Source organism: Penicillium solitum (assembly GCF_028829755.1).
Source record: "Penicillium solitum strain IBT 25940 chromosome Unknown utg000008l_segment0_segment0, whole genome shotgun sequence".
NCBI lineage: Eukaryota > Fungi > Ascomycota > Eurotiomycetes > Eurotiales > Aspergillaceae > Penicillium > Penicillium solitum.
Genome location: NW_027072127.1, coordinates 2,107,208 through 2,120,723, shown reverse-complemented (window position 1 = coordinate 2,120,723; position 13,516 = coordinate 2,107,208).

Sequence of the window (13,516 nt, the reverse complement as noted above, 5' to 3'; positions counted from 1 at the left end):
GCTAAGACTAAACGAAGGCTTCCGGAAATAGGTCCTCGTTTGGTTAAGGATTGTAAAAAGCACATAAATGATCGGGTTGATAAAGAAAGGCTACAATCATTCAATCGTTCGAAGAAAGCCTGGCGGGATACAGCTATTTTAAAAGCAATTGCCGACGGAGAAATCGAGGATATAGGGCAAATTGGGTCAGATCATGATGAAGAGAGGCCTCGGGAATAGATTGATGATCTTTATTGTATTGATTTAGAAGGTGGTGCTATTTAAATTCAATAAATTATTTGGTGGAATAGAGAAAAGTGAGATTACGCCCGGGTTGAGATTACGCCCGGGTTGAGATTACGCCCGGGAACCCGGACACCGCCTGGTGGCCGCGTTCGACGACCCGATTAGATGATTTTTATACTACAGAAGAATATCTAAATAAGAGATAATCTTATTAGTAAGGATATTACTCTACTAAAGTAGGTAGTAATTATATACGTTTTAAATAGCCTAAGTGAGGAATATAAATCACTAATTTAATTAATTATTCAATCTCTATAAAGAGATCCTAATTTATATACCTTTAAAACCCTATTTTCTAGTCTAATCGACGGATCTCGGGGTATTTAATAATTAAGTAATAATAAGCTTATAATTATATAAAAATCTAAAAATGTATAGAAGAAAGAACTATTTAATAGTGCTTATTATAAGTATTATAAACTTATAATATATAATACTATAAACTGCTAGCTTTTATTCCCCGATAAGGCCCTAAAAGACTTTATACCTCGACTAAATACTATAAATTTATTAAGAATAAAGAATTATAAAGTGGAAAAACTAAGACCTTAAAAATTAATTTTAATAAATATTAAAAAGGATAATAATATAGAAACTATATTAATATCTATTAATAATTCTTATAATTAATAAGATAAAGATACGATTCTTCCTGATTTTTCGATACTATCTAATAATGAATTTAATATTATAGAAGAGGTATATATTCTATTAATAAATTATAAAAGTAATATAGCTAATAAATCTAAAATAGATTATCTAAAAAGATAAAGAAATGAATATTATATTATATTAGAAACGTAAAAGGACTATATTCTAAAATTGATATTTAATTTTATATTTAATACTGCTACTATAATTTATATAATTTATAATTTAAATTATTTCTACTAATATAAAAATATAGATAAATATATAAATTAGTGATATATAAATTCTATAAATTCTATAAATATTAAAATAAAAGGATCTATATTAGTTAAAACTAATATAGGATATACTCTAAATTTAATAGATATATACTATATTACTTAACTAGGAGTAAATTTATTAAGTATTAATAAATTAAATGATATAACCTCTATATTTATAAACGAAAATGTAATATTATATAAGAAGGATTAATTAATTGTAACTATAATTAAAAAACAAAATCTCTATATATCTAATAATATAATATTATAAAATAAAAGAAATATACTTCTAACTATAAAAATAGGAGACATATATATTAAATAATAATATAAAAGATTAGGATATATCTTATTTAAACTATTATAAGCAATTTTAAAAGGCTTAAATATAAATATAACTAGAAGTTTATATATTTAATTAGTAAATAAATGTAAAGTATATCTTCTATCTAAAGATAATAGAAATAGAAATAAATAAAGTAATAATAAAATAAAATATAATATTATTAAAAGAATTTATAGTGATATTAGAGGTCTATTAATACCTATATATAATAATAAAGGATACTATATTATATTTATAGATAAAAAGTCTAGATTTATATAGGTATTCCTTCTATATAATAAAAATAAAGCTTATAATTTATTTATAAAACTAAAGAATTAAATTGAAAATAATAAAAATAGATATATAAAAGAATATATAAATAAGAAATTTAAAATTATATATATAAAGTATAGTATAATTTATAAATTAAGTCCCATATATACTAAAGAACCTAATAGTCTAATTGAGAGGATTAATTTAACTTTATTAAATAAAGTTAGATCTATTTTAATTTAATCAGGTATACCTAATTATTTATAGCGAGAAGCTCTAAAAGCAGTAATATATCTATATAATAGAATACCTTATAAATCCCTAAATTTTAAATCTCTATATAAATTATATAATAATATAAAACTATATACTAAAAATATTAAAATATAGGGATCAATTTCTTATTACTATATAAATAAATATAAAACTAAATTAGAACCTAGAAAAGATAAAGCTATTTTAATAGGTTATAATAATATAAATTATTATAAACTATAGGATTTAAATAAATATAAGACTATCTAGTCTAGAGATATAACTATTTATAAAGGTTAATATAAAGATTATACTACTATAAATATAAATAATATTAAAGAAACTAAAGTTAATATAAAAATATATAATAATATTGAAAAAGACCCTATATATAGAATTGAAGTATAAATATTATATAAAGAGAATAATATACTCTATACTATTAAAGATACTAAATTAGAAAATCTAATTTTAAATATAAATAATTTAGATAGTTTTATTTTAACTATAAATCTATTAAATAAACCTAATATATATAAAGAAGCTATAGAAAGTGATAAAAAGTATAAATAGTATAAAGCCTATCTAGAAGAAGTTAAAGAATTAGAAACCTAATCAATATATAAAATAAGTAATATACTATAAGATATTATACTAATTAAAGGAAGATAGGTTTTTAAGAAAAAACCTATATATAATTCTTAGAATATAAAAGAATTATATATACCAAATAAAACTAAGACAATTAGATATAAAGCTAGATAGGTAATATAAGACTTCTTCTATTAACGACTAGGTATTAATTTTTTAGAGACATTTTCTACTATATATAGAATAGAGATATAATATATGATTTTAATTATAGTAGTTAATAAAGATTAGAGTACATTATAATATAATATTAAAAATGTATTTATATATATAAATATAGGTACTAATATATATACTATTTTACCTATTAGTATATATATAGATAAAGCTAAATACTATTATTTAATAAAAGCTATATATAGTTTAAAATAAAGTCCTAGATTATAGTATAAATATCTATCGGATATATTATTTAAATTTAGATTTAAAGTTTTACCCTACGATAAAGGGGTTTATATTAATAATATAACTAGATATATTCTAATATATAAGATATTTAATAGTATAATTAAAGTCTTATATTAAAATTAAAGAAATAGGCCTAGTTTCTATATTTCTTAGAAATAATATTAAAATTAAGAATAAATAACTAAATTATTAACTATATTTAATATATTTAATAGTAAAGATTATAAATCTATTAAAATACCTAGATAACTAGGTCTAAAACTAATTAAAAATTCTAAATAAGCTTCTAATAATAATATAAATAAATACTAAAAATATGTGACGATCGGGACTGGACCGTACTTTCTGCCGTAACTAGCCGCCCTGACTTTAGAGTCTTCTGCCAGATGTTTCCGACTTATAGATGTTTGACATGTTTGTACGAGGAGACAGGACGAGGATCTACAAAGGTCCTGTCGCGCACGTTTCCTCTCTTCTTCTTCTTCTTTTCCTTCTTTGTACTTAGTATTTTCGTTTAATGCACTCTTTACTTTGAAGAATTGGCTGGTAACAAAATAGATAGGATTATTATTATATTTAGTTTTAAAAACTAGGCTAGATATAACTTTCGCTACTATATGTTGCTTATAATTTATAAGTAACCTTAATAAAGACTATTTTAATACTTTAAATAAAATATAGAAATACTTATTATATATACCTAATAAAGGATTATATTATAATTGTAATAGTAAAGACCTTATTTTAAAAGAATATTACGATATAGATTAGGGTAATGATTTAAACGAAAGAAAATCAACCTCTATATAGACCTTGCCAACTCCCATGGGAGTGGTCCCATGGGAGTGCCAAGAATGGGACTAAGGGGTCCAGTCCGCTCCCATGGGACTTTGATGGGACTCCCATAGGACTGTAAACAGTACAAACATGTAGAAAAACGTGACCTACATAACTTATGAAGAATGCCACTGTTTTTTTGGGTATTTTAATTACTCAAATAATTGAGATAATAATACTTTAGGCTTGGTATTAGGACAAAAACAGTGGATTTGCAGTGCTATATCTAGAGCGTAATTTCTGATAGATAGTAGAATTTGATATTTTAATAGCTATTAAAAAATGCTCTACTAATCTATCTCTATTATATATAAGTATACAAATCATCATCTCTTCGTCGCTTACGTTCTCTTTAGGGACGTTATTGACTGAACGGAATCACTAGTAATTGGTGGCGTATAGAATGATCTAGCTCTACCTCTTCTATGGTGGTATCTATATTATCTAGATTAACGTTATCGGCTTCATCGTCTATACTGTCTTCGCTATCTTTACTATCACTAATTGGCTCTGGCGTATAGTTAGGAAGTCCTACCTCCCTTTATTCGTCAATCTCTGTTCTTTCGTCTTAGTTAAGAACGGATTTAGGTTGAATAGTATTATTAGTTTCTTTATCTCTAATATCAAACCTTAATAAACAACGGAGTATCATTAGATCTTAAATCGTCGATTTATTAAAGAGCCCCGTTAGTAATAGCAAATATCGCGAGTAGTACTAAAGAGACGCTTAATACCTACGCCTATAGCTAGGATCGAAAATACGTCCCGTATAAATCCTACGAGTGTCGGAAAGTTACGCGTATTCTCCCTCTAGAAATAGTATAGATTCGTTACGCTCTATTCTATAGAGAGTTAGTAACGTGGTTCGTAAAATAGTAAAAGGATAGTATAAACTTACTAAGATTGAGATATCCCTTAAGTTCTTCTTCCTAACTAGTAGCTTTTAATAGTAGTAGGGGCAGTAGCTAATCCTTAATAAGAAGGCTTACTATTTTATCCTCTATATAATATACCGAAGGTATCGCTATAGTTAGTACTTCCCTTTCTAGCTAATATTTCGAATAGTCTTTAAGATAGCTATAAAACGAAGACATATATATTATACTAGGAGGAAATAGTATTATTAAGCTAAACCTAACCTAACTATTCTAGGCCTTTAAAAAACTTAAGCTTATACTAGGGAGTAAGAATAATACCTATAGCGTATAAGCTACTATAGGCTTCCTCTATTAATTAGTAGTATACCGAAAGCTTTTCCCTTCTAGCTTTAAAAGCCGCTAGTATAGCCTTCTTCTAGGGTACCTTCTTACGACGAAGTCGGGCCTAAGATTGCTTAAAATATATAAATAGCCGGTTATATACTATAAATATATTATAAATAGTTATTATCTTAATCTTTAATAGACCGACCGTCCACTTATAGAAAGGCTTTATAATATAGAGTAGGTAATCGATTTAGCGCTACTCCCCTTTACTAAGGTAGAACTTAGGGCGCTAGTGCTCTATATAATACCGCTAGAATATTATCTAAAGACGCTTAATACACTAGAATATAAGATATATGGAATTCTACCGAGTACGGATATCTTAGATTGGAGCTAGCTTTATTCCGTCGCTCTAGAGATTCAGAAAGGCCTCCCGTCGCTATAGGCTAGTATTAATAAATATAGTAAAAGCGCGAACCTATAATTATAATTAATATAAGATACCTTTATAGAGATTAGATATATACCTTTATAAGTATATAAATAATCCCCTTATATAGCTTTACTTACTGAAGGATACTCCTATTTTCTTCTAACTATATAGTCGCGGTTTTCTTATTCTTTAGATTAGCCTTTATTAAGCTAAGAAGAGCTTTTAGACTTAGCTAAATTATATAGGTAAGGTATAGAACCTATATAATCTTAGTAGAATCCGGGAGATCTATCTATCGGATCAATTTATAAAGACTTTTAACTATAGTTTTATTATTTAATATATTATTAATAGTAATTACAATCACCCTATTAACGATCCTATGGTTAGAAAGAATACCGAGGAGAACCTCTACTAAGTAAGCGCCGGTATACTAGCTATAAACCGGTATAAAGCCTAGAAGTATCTCATAATATACCTAATTGATATCTACAAAATACCCTATAATTACTATAAACGCTTATTAGAATAGTAAGGTCTAGTAGTTAAGAGCAATTGAGAGCTTTACCCTAGCGGGGAGGTAGGAGAGTAGCTTTTACTATTCTGCCTAGATAATCGATTAGAGTCGACGCCGCGTAGTTTTCGGTAAAAGAAGGCTTAAAGGTTATAGTAAAAGCTGTACCTCTACTATAAGATCTTAGAATTCTTAGTACCGGAGGATTTAAAATAGAAGGCGAGAGTTTATAATAAATTTTACCTAGGCTCTCTCAAATCTTTATAGATTAAAGGCCTTTCGAGTAGATATACGGTTTAACTAAGAATAATATAGAAGTTAGCCTTAAATAGATTATTTATAAGACCCTAGTCTTACCGAAAGTTTAAACGATTGTTATATATCCTATTAGGTTAAGTCCTTTTATACGCTAGTTTTATATACGCGGCTACTTAAGTATATAGTTAGGGATTTCGACCTATTTAAGGTTAATAATAGGTACGATAGCACCTTTCTATATCTCCGATAGAGTGCTATTAGTTTTCTAGTTTAATAGTATACTACCTAGTTAAACTAATCCTAAGTAGAAGATATATATTATACTTTGAAGTTTACTTTATAGAGTAGAGGGTATAGATAAATACTAGTTATATTCCTTTACTATTTAATAAACTCTACCTTATTCTCTATAGTCCAGAGAACCTAGAACTTTTAATTTTATAGACCGATTCGACGAAGACTAGGTAGAAGAGATATTAATTCAATTTCGGACTAAACGACTAAGGATAGTGGTACGCTATAAATCGGCTGCTAGCTAATCGAATAGTCTAGTATAAGGGGTTTATCTATTAAATCAAGATTATAGAGTGAAGATAGTAGAGGTATCCTAATTTACGAGAAAGCAATCTAGGACGAAGGGCTAGCCTTAGTATAAAGATCGTATTAAGATATAATATTCTAATAATTATTATATCATAGAGGACTGAGGTAAAGAGGGGAGGGACTTAGGAGTATAATAAGGATAGAATAATCTTGACTTACCTCTTAAAAATCTTCTAATTAACGATTATATTTATCCTCTATACCTTTAGTACTCTATAGTAGGCCGAGTAATAGCTAGCGCGAAGATAGATTATAAAATAGTAATATATTTTATTTATAGCTCCCCGATTAGCTAAATAAGCTTTAGAATAGTAGGGGTCCTATAGGGGTCCTATAGGAGTCTTATAGGAGTCCTATTAAGTAAGGGGTATAGGTAGTTTTAAGGGTTAACCCGATCCCTTAGTATTCTAATAGAAAATTTAGAAGTTTATAACGTTAATTTCTATACTAATAATATAATATTAAGAGTAGTTATAAAATAAAAAGATAAAATAAAGACCTATAGTTTCTAATACTATAAAAAAAGGCGGGATTTATTATATTTTAGTATAATTTTTAATATATATAGATAGAACTTAGTTAAAACTAGAGAGTATAATATATACGTGAATATATATATCTCTACTAACTTAACTATTATTAATACTAAGTCAACCGCTTCTTCTTAATCTCCTATACCCAATTTTATATATTTAAGCTTACTTTTGCTTAAATATAATATTTAAATATATGACTGAGATATTTATCTTATATTTTTAATAGCATACTATATAAGAAAAGTTGGATTGCTGCAAACTTAGTGAGAATGTTGATATACCTATAAAAAATAGTATTTTATCTGCTTAGTTGGCATTTTTGTGCAGCCAAAATAGGAAATGCTTAGCAAAAATATGCATGCCATGGGACCAGGATATGGGACCAAAATTTTTCTAGTCCCATGGGAGTTGGCAAGGTCTAGATCTATCTAGGAAGGACTATATATAGTAAAGGATTATAGAGAAAACTTAAGGGGACCTTAAGGAATAGTCTTTAACTTTTATAATAGTTTTATAGATTTCTATTCTCCTACCTAACTAATAGATATCTATCCTAACTAGTAGTATATCTTTATAATTTCTATTTCTTTATTTTTAGTTATGCAAGAAGAAATAGTATTAAGAACTTATTTCACTCCCGCTATAAAAGAGCTATCAAATCCCTTTAGAATACCTAACGAAACCTATCCTCTACTTAATCTAGTTAGAGATATAATAGACCTCGATATAAATCCTATAATAACTTAGGCTACCCTTAAAAAGCTATAAAAACTTAAGGACCTCTAAGAATAAACTAAGGCCCTTAGACCCTAGCCTTTATATCGAAATCCTTATAAATCCTTAATAAGTCCTTACCGAGATACTTCCGATTTCTCTAGGAAAAATAAGGAAATTAAACTTAAGAGTATACTTATATTTACTCTTAAATTTACTCTATAATAATAATAAGAATAGCTCCTAGGCTTATAGTAATAGTTTAAGAGGGCGTTAAGACGTTATTATAATAACTAAATCTAAAATTTAGGAGTATTTAGTAATATAGATATAACTTACTAGTAGAGATAGTACTAATATATTAATAAAAAGATCCTAATCCTCTTATAAAACCCTAAGGAAAATTAGCTTTACTTTAAAGACTAGATCTTAACTCTTATTAAAAATGTTATAACCTTTAAATCCGAAGTAATAGGCTAACTCGAAAAAGCCTACTAGATAAAAGAAGAAGATCCTTAAGAATTCTATATATAGTTTAATACTTTAGAATATTATTTTCTAAGAATAGTAGAGAGAGAGAGAGAGCGCTTTCTGTTTTTATAAAACAGTTATATAATGTCTAAAATAAAATTGGTTATTATATTATTAAACTCTTAAAACCCGAGAAGAGATAATTAATATTATATATTACTTTTAAGACTTAATAAATTCGGAATTAAATTATAAATAGAAATATATTAAGACTATCTAGGATTTATTATAGAAAAGAAAACTAATATAAAATCCTTAAAAATAACTATCTATCTACCTAAAGTTAAAAAGAGAGAAGGATATATCCTTAGAAAACTATCTAAATCCTATTAAAGATAACGTATTCGGTAAGCGAGCTGCGCACCCCAACCAACCTATTAAATTTAAATGCATTTATCTTAACCATAACGCCATTAAATTAAATCAACTAACTAACTGGTCTATCTGGACATGTTTCTCTTCTATGCCCTGGCAATCTATATATTCCACACCCCCGGGGGTCGCGTACGTAGCTGAATAGTCGATTCCCCAGCTTAGGGGGGGAGGTGCTTCAGTTACTTCTTGTTGCTGTATAATTAATGCAGAGGCTTCTTGAACTGAAAGGCCTTCTTCGGCGGGTATATGCCTCCGAGATCTAGTACGCTTTTGCTTCTGCTTCTCGTTAGCGGCGCGTAAATCGCCTACTTCTTTCTCGAGAAATACGGCGGATTGCATAGTGATCTAGTATACCTTTAAACCTAGTTTATAGCAGAATTGAGAGGGCTTAGAGGGCTCCTTGATCTTATACGAAGTAATACTTTAATTGACGAACCTTACTTTTACAATTGAACGTAATTTAAAAGCTTCAATTTATACGAGAGGGTATACTTTAAGGAAGTCAAGTTTATTAATATAATTAAACCCGTTCCGTATCTTAATTTTAACTATCCGACCGTAGGCACATTTTAATACCGTAAAATAACTAATATCTAGAGGTTATAAAAGATATCGTCAAAGTTATAAATATCGTCGGGATCGATTCTATATTAAAGGACTGTCTTTTAAACTAAATTAAACCACTCTATAATGATTTTAGGGTCTTTATATTTCGCACGCTCGTAATTATACCGTTTCGAGAATCGGGAGGAGAGGAGAGGACGCCTTTTAACGAAATTCGTAACCCAATTTTCGCCGACCGAAAGAACCGGGGTAGTTCCACACTTTTGAAGAAGATTCGCCATTTCTCGTACCATAGAGGGCCGGGGGGCTGCTCCACGTAGATCCATAGAGAGAATCCATTTTTCAAGAGATTCCTCTTCAATTTCAGTCAAATTTTGTAAATTGGCGCGAGATATCGCGCGGCTAGGGGTGCCCTTTAGTCGGCGTAGGAGAGTCGACTTTGGGACTTCGAAACGGCGCGCCACTTCACGAATTGAAGAGATTTCTTGATTCTTAAAAGCCTATATAGCTAATAAGATCCTACCCTCTTGCTCTGCTAAATTGCTAGAGGATTGGGAGCGTATTGGTGGTATATTGGGTGGTTGAAGAAGAAAGGGTTAAATTAATTGACGCGTTTTAGGTTAGGTGGACCACTCGTATGTGAAATACGTTAGTTAGAGAGAGGCCTTTCTTTATAGTAAAAACTAAATTTTAAGAGCCGGAGAGAACGTTAAAGTTAATATTATAGTTTAATATCGTATTAATCATATTAATTCTAGAGTAGTTTAGCTAGTAATATTTACCTTTATATATTATATAACTAATAATTAACTCTAAGTTCTAATCCTATAATTTAAACGTTATTATACCGTCCTTAACCTATATCTTAATATCTTCTTTATTAAGAGCGGATATAGAGATTAGGCTAGTTCTATAAAATCTAGAGTAAGCTATACTTTATAGAGTATAAGAGACATAATATAATTATCTAAAGCTTTATTTATTATCCGAAGTATAATATCTCTATAGCCCTTAGTATAAAAAGTAGTACCTATAGCTATAGAGATAGGTAAAATATACAGCCGGAAATTGATAAAGATAGATCTATAAGGGGTTATATAATAGCTAGTTCCTAAATTAATTATCTGTCGAGAGATATTGTTATTATCTTTAATAAGTAGGCCTTCTTTTAAGTCTATATAAATACTCTATTCCTATTATAAGGTTATTAACCTATCCTATAATCTAGCCTAGTTATAGGATAGTTACTTATTAAAAGGGCTATTAAGTCTAAGATTAATAAACTATATTTATAGAGATACTACTATTCTTAAGAGAATAATTTCTAGTATAATAATTACTAAGAGTATTATAATACTTATAGTAAATAATATTATCTTTATATTCGAAAGACTTCTTTTTCTTATCTGTATCATCTTTACTCTTCGATTAGATATCCGATTTATTATTAGACGAGTTATTATTAGTAGTTTTCTTATTATTCCTCTTCTTTTTATTATTAAAGGAGTTATTATTTATAGAGTATATAAAGGTTATAGTACCGGAGATAGACGTAATTCTTAATAATCTATCTATTAAAATAAATTCCATATATACCTTAATTATAAAGTTTAGATCCTTAATATTATTAATCTATCCTTTATATTAATTAATCTTAATTATTATATCTTTAAACATATATAAATTCTTATATACTAGTATTACCTTTAAACTATAGATTATAAAGGACTTCGAATCGCCTAAAGTTCGTCTACTAGGAAGGAGTTATATACTCCTCCTTATAAAGAACTTTAAATATATCTCTAGTAATCTAAATCTTATATATCTAAGAGATAGGGATAGGATTAAGTATACTAATAATTAAGTTATATATATATAGATATTATAATATTCCTATTTATTAAGCTCCTTCTACTAGTCGCCTCGAAGACACGAGTAGACCTTGCCAACTCCCATGGGACTAAGAAAATTTTGGTCCCATTTCCTGGTCCCATCACTCCCATGGGACTAAACTAAGCCTATTTAAGTAATATAATTACCTAAATAGGCGAAGATCACCACTCTTGGCATGCCAAGATATTTTCATGGGAGTGGGTCCATGGGAGTTGGCAAGGTCTAGACACGAGAGTTCTTATTTTCTCGTTCTTTTATAAGTTTATAAATAATAATACTAGTAACTAGCTCTATCCTACTACTAAGTTTTAAAAGCGTAAGCTAACGAATAGGGCGAGTATTATTATTCTATAGAATATAGATATATACTTTATTATTATCCTTTATTACTATATATAAATAATATTCCTACTAAGCCTAGTTAGATTCTCCTTTAAGCCTTAGGACAACCTTATCGATATTATATTCGTTACGACAATCGAATACGAAGTCAAAAGTTATAGATTGACCCGGGGGGTTACCTTCTAGAGTCGTAGATATAACGGTTTTAGGTTAGCGGTCGACAAAATAGATCGAACGGCCCGAAGTAATTAGATTAATTAAACGGTTAAAGTAGGACGGCGGTCGAAGTTAAGATCGAACAGCTAATAAAATCGACGGTTAATATAGGGATAGTACTCTATATAGACTACTAAGGCAGTAAAATACTAAGGTATAAAGCACTAAAGAAGTGGGTTGATCGAAGAATTCGACTAGTAAAAACTCTGATTTGTAGGATCAGGGCTCCACAGTGGGGTGGTATAGCGCAAAGTACCTGAAGTTAGAGGAATCAGGAGTCGTGAAGCATACAATTATGTAGAGGCTTCAACGGCTAGGGGCTTATAACCTGTTAGATAGGAGGCAGTACGACTAAAAGTAGTGGACGGGAAAATCTCTGTATTGTGCGCTGGGGAGAGAAGAAAAGAACTATCTACAAAGGTGAGACTAGAAGTACTGGGAGCAAATATGTGAGTGGTCACGTGACTACAAGTAGTTCTAATAATATAATTTTATTATTATAGACTACCTTTCTTACTATAATCGCTATATTAATATTATCTCGTATTATCGGTATTCCTCGATTAATATAAGATCTCGTTAAGTTAAATTTTATAAGGATTATAGACTATTTTAAATTGATTATAAAATATATTAAGATAATACTACTATTAGATAGCTATAAGTCTGTATAATCTCTAGATCCTAGATTTATAAGTCAATAGATACCGGTCTATCTGTATCTAAGGTACTAAAATATTACTAAGAATAGAAATTAGCCTAAAAAGCGCTTTGCCCCCTCTCTTAGGCCTAAAAGATAATATACTTATATAGTAAACCTCCATCTACTAAAGTAAGGCCTATATAATAAGATAGTTTAGGGGTTAAATTAGAGGTTAAATACTTTATATATATTCCTATTACTCGATTAATTACTTTATAAGAAATAGGACGCTTAATACCTTTAAAAATTAGACGTAGAGATTATAATACTATTTTTTCTTACTTAATATTATATAGTAAATTAGTATTCTACTACTAAATTATAGGGAATTGATAGGGACACCCCAACTTTTGTTAAGAACACCCCAAATTATGTAATTTGAATTATTAGATAATATAAAATATCATGTGATATATATCTGAAATACCCTTATTCTCTCCATTATTTATATAGTACACGACCTTCGTGTATGCCCAACTATACCGTATGCAGTACATTTTGATGGTGCTTTTTTCCTCTTCTATATAGGCTCTTCAACTTTCTTTTGCTCTGTCTCATCCCGCTTACACTTCTTAGGCTTCGGCAATAGAACTAGGGGCTCTAAGAGTGGAAGATGCTCTAATATGTCCTCTGTATCACTAGGCCAATTCGCCAGAACGGGTGGATATCTGATAATAG